Below are 11,695 nucleotides of genomic sequence, written 5' to 3' on the forward strand. Positions count from 1 at the left end.
GCCCTGACCTATGGGGGGCGCCAGAATCTCTTTTAAAATAATTGCAACCAGTGAGAATGGATTGGAACATTGGCCCAGAGATTTTTTATATATATAATATATATTTTAATATCTTAAAGAAAATAATTGTAAACGTTGATCCAAAAATATGAAATCATTTGAAATGCACATCCACCAATATTAAATCGAGGCCTTGCCAGATCAAACACTCAGTCCAGTATTCAGTCCATTGTTAGACAGCCCATTGCTGGACAGGGTGTACATATTAGCCATGTGGACGTCCCATAATCCACTTTAAAGAGATTGAGAATGTTCTGCACCCAGCGTCTGTTCAGGCCCTGGGGAGAGTGCAGCTAAGCGGACAAGGACACATGTATGAGTGTGGGGATAGATGCCTGTGATTGGTTGTGTATGAATGTGTGGGTGGGAATTATGTGTTGTGTGAGGTAGTGGGGGGTGGTCTTAACTTAGTGCCACTTGGGATTCGGGCCAGCAAACAGTTTCCTTCCCGCCCGCCCCATGGGTTTGTTTCGTCGAAGCTAGAGGGGGTATGTCCTTGCCAATTAAGTTTGAGGTGGTTATGTTAATTATGTGGAATGAAGTGAACAAGTTTTCAGGTCTCAACTTCTCCTGCTCTAAAGGGTTAACCTTAGGTTACCTGTTATGTCGTGCCCACCGAGCGAGGAAAAGGTCGGCTTGTGGTAAGCATTGGAAGGAAAAGGAATTTATGCCGAGGGGGGAGGTGAGAGGAAGCGGTACATAGGAGCATGGTCAGTTTATTGGCAAGGACGGTTGGGTTACACTGTATGACACTATGTGTCAAGGTATATATTAAGTAATGGGTATTTATGTTATAATAAATGCTGCGGCCTGTTTCATCAATTCTACGTTGTCTGTCATTATTTGGGGGGTGAATTGGGTTAGTTTATGTTATTATGCTGCATCGCAATTCCCCACTATGTACATACATGCTCCTGAAGAAAGGGTTCTGAGGCGATTGTATGGGAGGGAACTAGCTGCTGTTGTATGGAGTGAAATGGAAGGTCTCCAGACACAGTGGTGTTTGTGATTCCTGAGGGACGATAGTTGTGGATCAGTGGGCAGATTTTGATGGCTCAGCATATAATAGTCAGTGCCTGTTGCGCTCTGACATAAACTACGACACTAAGACAACTGCATTCAGTTAAGGAAATACGTATTACTGGATTGTTATGGCCGCATTGTCCGTAAAGGCCAATAGAGGAGCCAAAAGGAACAGACGCCATGGGATCATGCGGCAGCATTTCATTGCTAACCCCTGACTCCGCTGAAACACCTCCAGTAATATAATATGTAATTGAAAATGCCACTTTAATGCCCCATATTTGGAGTTAATTATACAGCGCGGTGTAAGGGTACTGCTGTGGGGGCAGGGTTTTAATGCAGTGAGGTAAAGGGTTAATTATGCATTGCTTGCTGTTGATACATGTATGATCATATAATACTCTGAATACAATCAAAGATTTGGTGTCACATTGTTAAATAGAACACATTAGTGCCTGGTCTAGGGCTGGTTCTAAGAGGGTTTTAATTTGATATAGAGGAAGGGGGCATTCCATTTACTCCTGGATTGTAGCACCTGCTCTTTTTATAGTAAACCCCCCATTACTCTCTACCTTTCACCCTGTGCAGTATGAATTGAACTCTTTTCATGGGTTTATCCCATCTCTCCGGATTTACCTTTACAGTCTGTCAAACGTCTGGGATTAAATAATCCTGCATCGCACTGAGCGTATAACTCAGCAATCATTAAAATCTCCACGGAAGAGACACACTGATGGCACATGGCTGACTTTAACACAAAGCTAGCTCAATGTCAAGATGGTGGCAGGAATCATTTAGATTCTGGTGTGTTTTCATTGTGTCCGTCATTGTCAACGTCTGTTGAATCTGCCACTACGGCCGAGTGCTTGAACCCCTGAATTCTCTCTGGCTCTAGTCCGTCCCGCACAGCAATATGCGCGTCCCACCTGCAGGTAACATTGCATCAACCTGGTTATCTCTGCCTAATTAAACCTGCATCACGCAGACCTGCCTGGGATGCGCATGGTTTCAGCTCAATGAGCTCGATCTCCAGGAACACAGAAACTGCAAATGTTTGGCACATGGAACATAAATATCTCACAGTGTGAAAATAATTTAAAAATTATGTGAAAAAATAGTCCTGTCTCGAACTAAAAATCGAAACCAACATGTATACACATAAAAAATGAAAATGTAAATATAAATAAATATACAAAAAAATAATATAAACCTGTGCGGATGTCTATGGCTTGCTTCAGATTCCACACTTCAGCCTCGCTTTTCTACGTTAATCTCATTTCATTCTTCATGTCTCACTACTCGTTCCATTGACTTTGTCTTGTTGACTGATGCATAACCTGATAGTTCTCATCCAGCTGTATCATGTACATGGTTTATATTTGTTTTCCTCACTTGACTTATTGCTTTCTGCTCCCCGAGAGCCGCTATTGTGTGTTCGCCAAATAATAATTATAAAAAAGTAACAGGAAGAGGCAGATGAATCTAGAAACAGATTTAGGAGTCATTTCTTACGAGAATGAATCCGGGATCCATTGAATTAGAGAACTGAATTATATAGACAGTAGTAAATGAATCAGGAGACTTCCAACGCTAGAGTAAAAAACATTGTTTAAATTTATATAAAGTCGTAATGCATGCATTTTAATAAAAACATTTAATGATAGAGCAGCATGCACACCAAGATATGTCTCCAGAAAAAAATCTATTAACCTACATCGATAACATTATATTTACATACAGGTTCATGCATGTTCATAGTTTTTTTTTTCTCATTGGGTTTTGCAAACCTAATATAGCATCACGCAGTAAAGATAATATTATATATTCTCTATCTAAACTGTGTAATTCTATATCTTTAATCTTGTAATTTATATATTAGGACCGGCCTGAACAGGTGTAGGTTGAGATTGCTGTGAAAACATGATTAGCATGTTTGTATTGGCTGCTTCTATTGAGGAAAACCTGGATAGTTTGTAAGATTAGAATCCGTTGTGTTCTCTCTCACGGTTTACACCTATTTATTTATAGCCAAATGCGTTATTTTTAGAACTCTGTATAGAGATTGGCTTGTAGCCAACGCTCATATTAATATGGAATCAGCTGGTGGTGTGCTGGTTACACTGACAGTATATTTATAGCCAGCACCAAGTGGTTACTCCCCGGTGACACGTGTCGATGTGAACCGTGAACAAGGGATCTACTTTTACCTGTAAAAAGAACAATTGCTCACCTTAAACACACTTGTTCACTTAAGAAATAATTACAGATACCGAATAGTTACAGGTTAATAGCACTTACTGTACCTCCCTCGCTATGTTTTAATAATTGTCAGACTGGAGAAGTCATTATAAGTTGCATTTTCAGTTGAATTTTAGGAAACCACTTTAATTATTTGTTGTGTTGAGCTCTTTAAAAAAAACAGATTTTTATGGGGGTTGAATAATTATGATTGCAACTGTAAATACATTACATAACATAACATACTGTAACCCTCGGTCTGTCACTTAGTTACTGTCTCTCCTCACCACACGCGCTCTCTCCTCATCCCTCGCGATCTCTCCTCACCCCACGTGCTCTCTCCTCACCCCTGGAGCTCTCTCCTCACTCCTCGCACTCTCTCCTCACCCCTCGAGCTCTCTCCTCACCCCTCGCTCTCTCCTCACCCCTGGAGCTCTCTCCTCACCCCACGTGCTCTCTCCTCACCCCTCGCGTTCTCTCCTCACCCCTGGAGCTCTCTCCTCACCCCACGTGCTCTCTCCTCACCCCTCGCACTCTCTCCTCACCCCACGTGCTCTCTTTTCTCTCGTTGCTTTTTGTTATTTTTCGGGACACTGAGTGCCTTTTGATTCTCTGTGCAATATTTTTGTTTTTATATGAGGCGTATACAGATGCTCAGGAAATCGGTAATTTTGAGTTGAACTTCAGACTGTTAGTAATGTTGTTTAAACATGCAGCAGCAAACAGGAGCTGGCAACAATGTTTACATTTTGAAGTTGTTTTGATTGTCAGGTGTTAGTGACCAATGATAATGAAGCATGCGTTGCTGACAGGTGATTAGTTTACAACCAATATGAGAATATTATACTCTGGAGCCTGGGTAAAGAGACGGTAAGCTTTTGTGCCCAGACAGATGTTTATCCCTGGTGAAGTAGCCACATGCTTTGTGTTTGGTCACCTAAATGGTCAGTCAAGCAGAGAAAGAGAAATTCTCATCTCCTGAGATATACAGATCACAGCCCGCGGTGGGAAACACGGAGACCAGGAAACACTGCTTCCCACAACGTCAATCTTATCTGGGATGGGAATACTGAGGATACGGAGAGCGGCCGGACATATCAGGAAGGGATGAAGTGCATTACAAAAAAAATCCTAAAATTAAGCAGTTTGTACGATCCTCTATTGCCATAACTCCCCATGTGTTACTTCACACAACTCTTATATCCAAATAAAGTTTTATGGCTGGGGACTACAAACACGGTCATCGTTATATTCAAATAAAACGTCCTGGTTGGCTAATACAAACACAGTCGTCTTATTTAAATAAAGTGTTATGGCTGGTCAATACAAACACAGTCATTGTTTTATTTAAATAAAGTTTTATGGCTGGGGACTACAAACACGGTCATCGTTATATTCAAATAAAACGTCCTGGTTGGCTAATACAAACACAGTCGTCTTATTTAAATAAAGTTTTATGGCTGGCCAATACAAACACAGTCATTGTCATATTTAAATAAAGTATTATGGCTGGTCATTGTAAACATGTCAAATTTAAAAAAGCTTTATTAACAAGCAGGTTAAACAAAGTAAAATAGTTAAACTTGATTGGAAGCCACACAATGGGACTCGCATAATATTTGCCATTTGACTGTATCCAGCCATATAATTATCCATAAAATGTAGTTAGCACGAGTGACAATTAAAGACGCACCCCCATCATGTGCACTAACGATTGTTATTCCATTGCCTGGCCCTCAGTAAAGTAACTTGCGTAGAACTGGAAGGCATCTCAGACTGATCTGAAAATGTCACCAATAATGTAATGGGAGCCCTGTCTCACAAGCCGGCCATAGCAAGAGAGAGTGAGGTTTAGTTTTAATAACCCCAAACCAAATTATAGCACTGACCTTCCGGGTTGATCTAGATTAATGTACCTTAGTTCTTTTCTTAGAACTTTAAATCAAATTCTCCAATCAACTCGTGTTCTTTTGTGCAAAAACTCAATTCACCTCATTGCTGTGCCTTACTCCTTCTTGCAGCCGTAAAACACATGACCGGTGTATAGTCGCCATTTGGGCAGTCGGAATCCAGAACAATGACCCCACATACCTAACCCAATAACGCACAGACACTAGAGTATATGGGGAAAATTGTCCACAGCTTTATTAAACAATCTTAAGTAATAACCATTTCAATAATTTTTATAATAATAATAATAATAATAATAATAACTTAACAAGTAGAACATGGGTCATTGCCCCCCATACTCCGCCCTCGCATTCGAATCCTTCTGTTAATATAAAAGGCAATGACCCCCATATAAATAACACATAGATATATAACGTACACCAACATTATTCCAACATACCAAATTAAAGTGCCAACCATACATTAACCACGGCAGGGGTATACCCGGATACCCCTACCCCACCAGGTTCTGAGCCACTGACAGGACTAGAAACCACCAATGACCACCACTTTTTTGTTTCCATCACGTTCATCCTGGGGAGCCTATTTCTTCTCCTTCAGCTCCCTATCCCGCAGCTGTGAAAAAACGAGATAACCCCTAAACAAAAACAAAAACACCAGGGAGGGAGGGTGGGTAGGAAATTAGAATGACTCACCTAAAATGGCTGCCTATTTAAATAGTCAAACCTACTTACTCCACTCCTAGCTTCCTTCCTCCTCTGCCCGCCTACTAACCCCTGTCAAGGCCCTTTTCTGCTGAGCTGTGCTCTAGCTACATGGGGCTACAATTCTTATTATTGCTCGCCATTGCTTCGATTTCTTTCTTTCCAGTCCAGAATGTCATCCTTGTGTCTCAACACTTTATTGGGAGTACTGAACTCAGCCCGCTCACATTCTGCTCCTTGTTTAGCTCTATGGGGCCCTTTAGAGCAGGATAACGACAAGGAGACCCTAGGCAGTCACCTTGGGTCCAGGGTTTGGACAGGGACCCCAGACCATATATCCATTTAACAAAGGTATGGGAATAATGAAGGGGGGGGGGGGGGGGCAAGCTGTAAACCAGCCAAAAATAAGTGAGCTTTGTTCCCCAGACTGGCTCAGTGCTTGCTATCACTGTGTCCACAATGTGACACTCACAGCACTTACTCCACTCATACTTTGCCAATTTCCCTCTCACGTTTAGCTGTGAGCCTCGTCCTCTGTAACGTGATGCATCTATTAAAGGTTATTTATATAATATTGCAGTTTGGGGCAAGGTTTTTTACTCGCTGCAGAAAACACATCTTATCCTTTCCTCCAGGCGTAGATTCACTCGTCCACATCAATTTAGCTGCTCTGTGGAGTGAGCACCGGTGACAGGTAAGTCTCAGGATTTGGTGCCGCAGGCACGCGATTGTCTGCTCGAGATAACACTGGCAAAGCAAGAGAGAAGATTGTGAAGGAAGTTACATAGCAACTCTGCTGCAGAGAACACATATATATAATTGTCTGGAATACCCTGAATGTTCTTCTCCAACAGAATTTATCAACATCACTGCTAAATCTATAGAATAAATATTCCATCAGAAAGTCAGGTAGTGACCATAGAATAAGATGAATGGTGGTGGCCAGGTGGTCAGCTAGTGACCATAGAATAAGATGAATGGTGGTGGCCAGGTGGTCAGCTAGTGACCATAGAATAAGATGAATGGTGGTGGCCAGGTGGTCAGTTAGTGGCCAACGAATAAGATGAATGGTGGTGGCCAGGTGGTCAGTTACTGATCAGTTAGTGAAATAGTGATCAAGTTAGTCACCAAAGAGGTAGAGTAGAAGAGAGAGAGGACAGATGTGCAGTTAGGGATTTTGTTGTTACATTGTGGCTACAGAACATTGAATTTGGTAGTCAGAAGGTGTGCTATTGACCAGAGAATGAATTGTGGTCGGTCACATGAAAGATAAGTCCAGGGGATGAGTCAATGAGATGATAAAAATAGGATAAATTACTGGCCAGAGCAGAGGACCATTTTGTGGTCAGGGGCTGGTTTGAGGTACAGTTAATGGCCAGTAGGTCCGTTATGGCCAGTGGATGAGTTGGTTGCCAGGACACAGCATACTGAAAAATTAATAGTGAATATTCTGTTGATATTGCATTTCACGTTTCCATTCACTACAATGTGGTGTTTGGAGAATAAACATCAATAACCTTTGCTAAAAATGTTTTTTCTAATTATATTATTATATATTAAATTTAAAAAATCCACGTTTTATTTTAAAACATGTACCAGAAATGACCCATTTTTTTCCAGTCAGCTTCAATTTTAATCTTACACCGTGCTAGGATTCATGTGACGGATAGATGTGTTTCTAACTGCTTAATGGCGTCTTTTTGTTTGCAATCACTAGTGTGTTACATTGGAAGTATTTCAGGATAATGCCCACGGGATCTTTGTCCTGAATATCTCTGTACATGAGACATTGTATAGCTAATATCACTATTTGTATCACTGCATGGGGGCTCCAGTTCTGCTGCTACCTGAGGGCCCGCATGGAATTTATAAAGGTTCATACACATCGTCTTTGTTCACACAGAACCCAAAATGCCAAGCAGAGAGCTCTGCTGGGTTTTAAAGTGAGAAAATGTGTTTCATATTTACTATTTCCTAGACAAAATCCTTAAATAAATTCTATTACAATCCCCTTCCTGTGTATAATAAACATATATTATTGTCTTCTTTAGTCCTCCCCTTGCCACTTTTTCAGTAACTAGCCCTCTCCTCTCTCTCCCAATAGGCTGTCCTCTTCCTCCCAGTAATTATTTATTATTTATTTATTATTTATAAAATATTTTACCAGGAAAGATACATTGAGATTTCTCTCGTTTTCAAGTATGTCCTGGGTCCACAAAACATCACATTGATACAATAGGATACAATAAAATACAAAAACAATATTAATATACAATATATACAAAATGTAACACCGAACAGGTAGGAAATATATAATCAACCATGACAGGTGCATTCTGTTTTGAGGTATGTAGAGAGGGATCTCTTAAAGGACTTTAGGCTTGGGGAAGATTTTAAATTGTGCAGGAGGTCGTTCCATAATTGTGGAGCTCTGTAGGAGAAGGAGGATCGGGCTGCTTTCTTTTTGTATTGAGGTAGACTAAGTAAAGTGTTGGTACTGGATCGGAGGTTATAGGAAGTGGGAACAGCCGGGGAAAGCATTGTGTTCAGGTAGGGTGGGAGTTTCCCAGAAAAGCTCTTAAACACAAGGCTGGAAAGATGAAGGGTGCGTCTGGATTCCAGCGACAGCCAGTTTAGTTCTTTTAGCATGTCACAGTGGTGGGTCCTGTAATTACATTGTAGCACAAATCGGCAGAACGAGTTATATAATGTGTTTAGTTTATTAATGTGGGATTGCGATGCAGATGCATATACTACATCCCCATAATCAATGATTGGCATCAGCATTTGCTGTACAATCTTTTCCTTTACTGTAGGACTTAGGCAGGATTTGTTTCTGTACAGGGCACCTAGTTTTGGATAAAGTTTAGATGCAAGCTTTTCTATGTGGAGGCCAAAAGATAGATTGGGGTCTAACATCATACCCAAGTATTTGAAAGAGTGGACTGCGGTCAGTGTGCCATTTGAATTTGTTTTGATGGATAGGTGGGAATTGTGTAATTTGTGTAATTTAGGTACTGTTCCAAAGATCATTGTGACAGTTTTGTCAGTGTTCAGGAACAGTTTGTTTTTTGCGATCCACTTTTCTACCTCTGTAAACTGGTCTTGGAGCACATCCTCAAGCTGCGGTAGATCGGAATTGCTCGCATAGATTACCGTGTCATCTGCGTACATGTGTATGTTTGAGGATTTGCAGACATTAGGCAGATCATTTATAAATAATGTAAATAGTAGGGGGCCGAGAATGGAACCTTGGGGAACACCACACGTGACTGGGAGAGGGAGGGAGTCGCTGTCAGAAATGGACACATATTGCGAGCGATCCGATACATACGATCGAAACCGGGTTAGCGAATGATCACCAATACCTGAGTTTTTGAGTTTGTGCAGTAGCATGTCGTGGTCTACTGTGTCAAAGGCCTAAGCAAAATCAAGGAAAATAGCTCCAGTTAGGTCTCCTTGTTCCATGCCAGTTTGGATGTCATTGCAATCTTTGAAGAGGGCAGTTGTAGTGGAGTGATTCTGGCGAAAGCCCGATTGATCAGGGGTCAGATAGTTTGATTGTTGGTAATACTCACATAGTTGCGTATGGACACATTTTTCTAAGATTTTTGACAATACTGGGAGCAATGATATTGGGCGATAGTTAGAAACCAAGGTAGTGTCACCACTTTTATGGATAGGCACTACTCTCGCAGTATTCCAAAGTTTGGGTAAGTATCCAGACACCAAGGATTCATTAATTAGAGTTGTGACGGGTTTAGCAATTGCCGGTGCACTGAGCTTCAACAGCATTGCTGGGATTTGGTCAGGTCCGGACTGGTTTTTCATTTTTAGATTATTAAGATGTTTTTCAATTACACTAACAGGTACAGGTCTAAAAATGAACTTGTCTATATTGGGCGTTTGCAAATTTAGTGAGACCTGATCCACATTTGTAGTTTCAGGATGTGTGCCATTTATTAGCTTGGCAATCAGGGCAGTAGTGCATCCGACAAAATAATTGTTAAAGGCATTTGCTACATCTAAAGGAAGCTGCAGGGTTTGGTTATCCACTTTGACAGTGGAGGGTTGGGAGTGGATTGGGGGAGTGTGTAGTTTATTTATGACTTTCCAAAAGTTTCTAGGGTTTGAGATGTTATTGTTCAGATTGTCACAGAAATATTGGGCCTTGGCCAATTTTGTTTGTTTTGTGCATATATTTCGCCATTGTCTATACGCACAGTGATCGTTCATAGAGCCAGTACGCTTAAACTTTGACCACAAAGAATCCCGAAACTGGTACATTTGGATGAGGTCAGCAGTGATCCAGTTCATATGTGCCCCTTTTACCCTCACCTTACGCAGCGGTGCATGCAAATTCCAAACTTGTAGGAGTTCAGACTGAAAGAATTCAACAGCACAGTCTAGATCTGGGATAATGTTTAATCTGTGCCATGGGAGGTTCTTGATGTCATTAAGAAAGGATTCAAGATTACGTTTTTTGAAGGACCTAGTTATTTTAACCTTGGGAGAGGATTTAATAGCCTTTATTTTGCGCAGGCAGTACACTAAACAGTGATCACTGAAAGTGTTTGGGAGAACACCTGCCTCCTAAATTCTATCAGGAAAAGTGGAGAGAATCCAATCTAGCAGGGTATTGCTATGGCTTTTAATGTTTATGCGAGTCGGGGAGGAGATTAATTGCGTTAGCTGCAAAGTCTTAAACAGCGTGCAAGAACTATTATTTTTAGGATTCAGCAAATCAATATTAAAATCTCCAAAGACCAACAGTTCACTTTTAGGGTTTTGAGCAATGGTTTCACTAAGGAGATGGGCTATGTCAGATAGGGAATGCACAGGGGAGCTAGGTGGGCGGTAGATTCCTGCAACAATGATTGATTTACTGCACGGGATCTCAATTGTGCCAGAAAGGAAATCAAAGGTGGCAGGAGGACTAAGGATTTGTAAAGGGGTAAACTTTATGGAATTGTCAACATAAATCACAATGCCTCCTCCTCTCTTTGCTCTGTCATTTCTAAAACATGAATACCCCTGTATTGCAATGGCGGTGTCTGGTATTTTAGTTGTTAACCAAGATTCTGAGAGCACAATGATTTTTGGTTTGTAATGGGAACACCATGCTTGCAGTGCATCCAGTTTAGGGAGTAAACTACAGATGTTGCAGTGAACAAAAGAGAGGCCTTTTTTTAGTGGGGAGATTAGGACTAGAATTAGCTGGGGGACCAGGGTTAGGCTGCACATCATTTGCAAGGGCAAGTAACATAAGGAATAGGAATTTGGACATCATTTTTGTTTGGGCACATAGTGAATGGGATACTTTATAATTTTGTGAGGTGGGGGTAGGAGGGCTATTTTTTAGAACTCTCCACCAGCACTCAGCAGATAAGTTACAGGAACAGAGCAGGCCATGGTGTATGATAATTTGTGTTCCAGTTTCAGGTGTGTTCTTATTCTGGTAGTGGTGTCAACAAAATTGGATTGAAAAAAGGGTTATTAAGAATATCAGTATGGTTATATTTGGATTCGTGTTAGTGGTATGAGGTGTGTAGTTGAAAATGAAACAGAAATTGCGAAAAACTAAAATTATATAAAAAGTATATAGTATTGTTGTGTGATATATCTATTTGTAGGGAGAGAGGGTATGTGTTCTATAGGGTTAAGAGATTGGAAGGGTGTGCTGATCAGTGTTTGCACCATCATTTCAGGAGATTGAAAGTTGTGTGGGAGACTATCTATAAATGAGGAATTAAGCATGG

This window comes from Pelobates fuscus, chromosome 9 (genome assembly GCF_036172605.1).
Source record: "Pelobates fuscus isolate aPelFus1 chromosome 9, aPelFus1.pri, whole genome shotgun sequence".
Taxonomy (NCBI): Eukaryota; Metazoa; Chordata; class Amphibia; order Anura; family Pelobatidae; genus Pelobates; species Pelobates fuscus.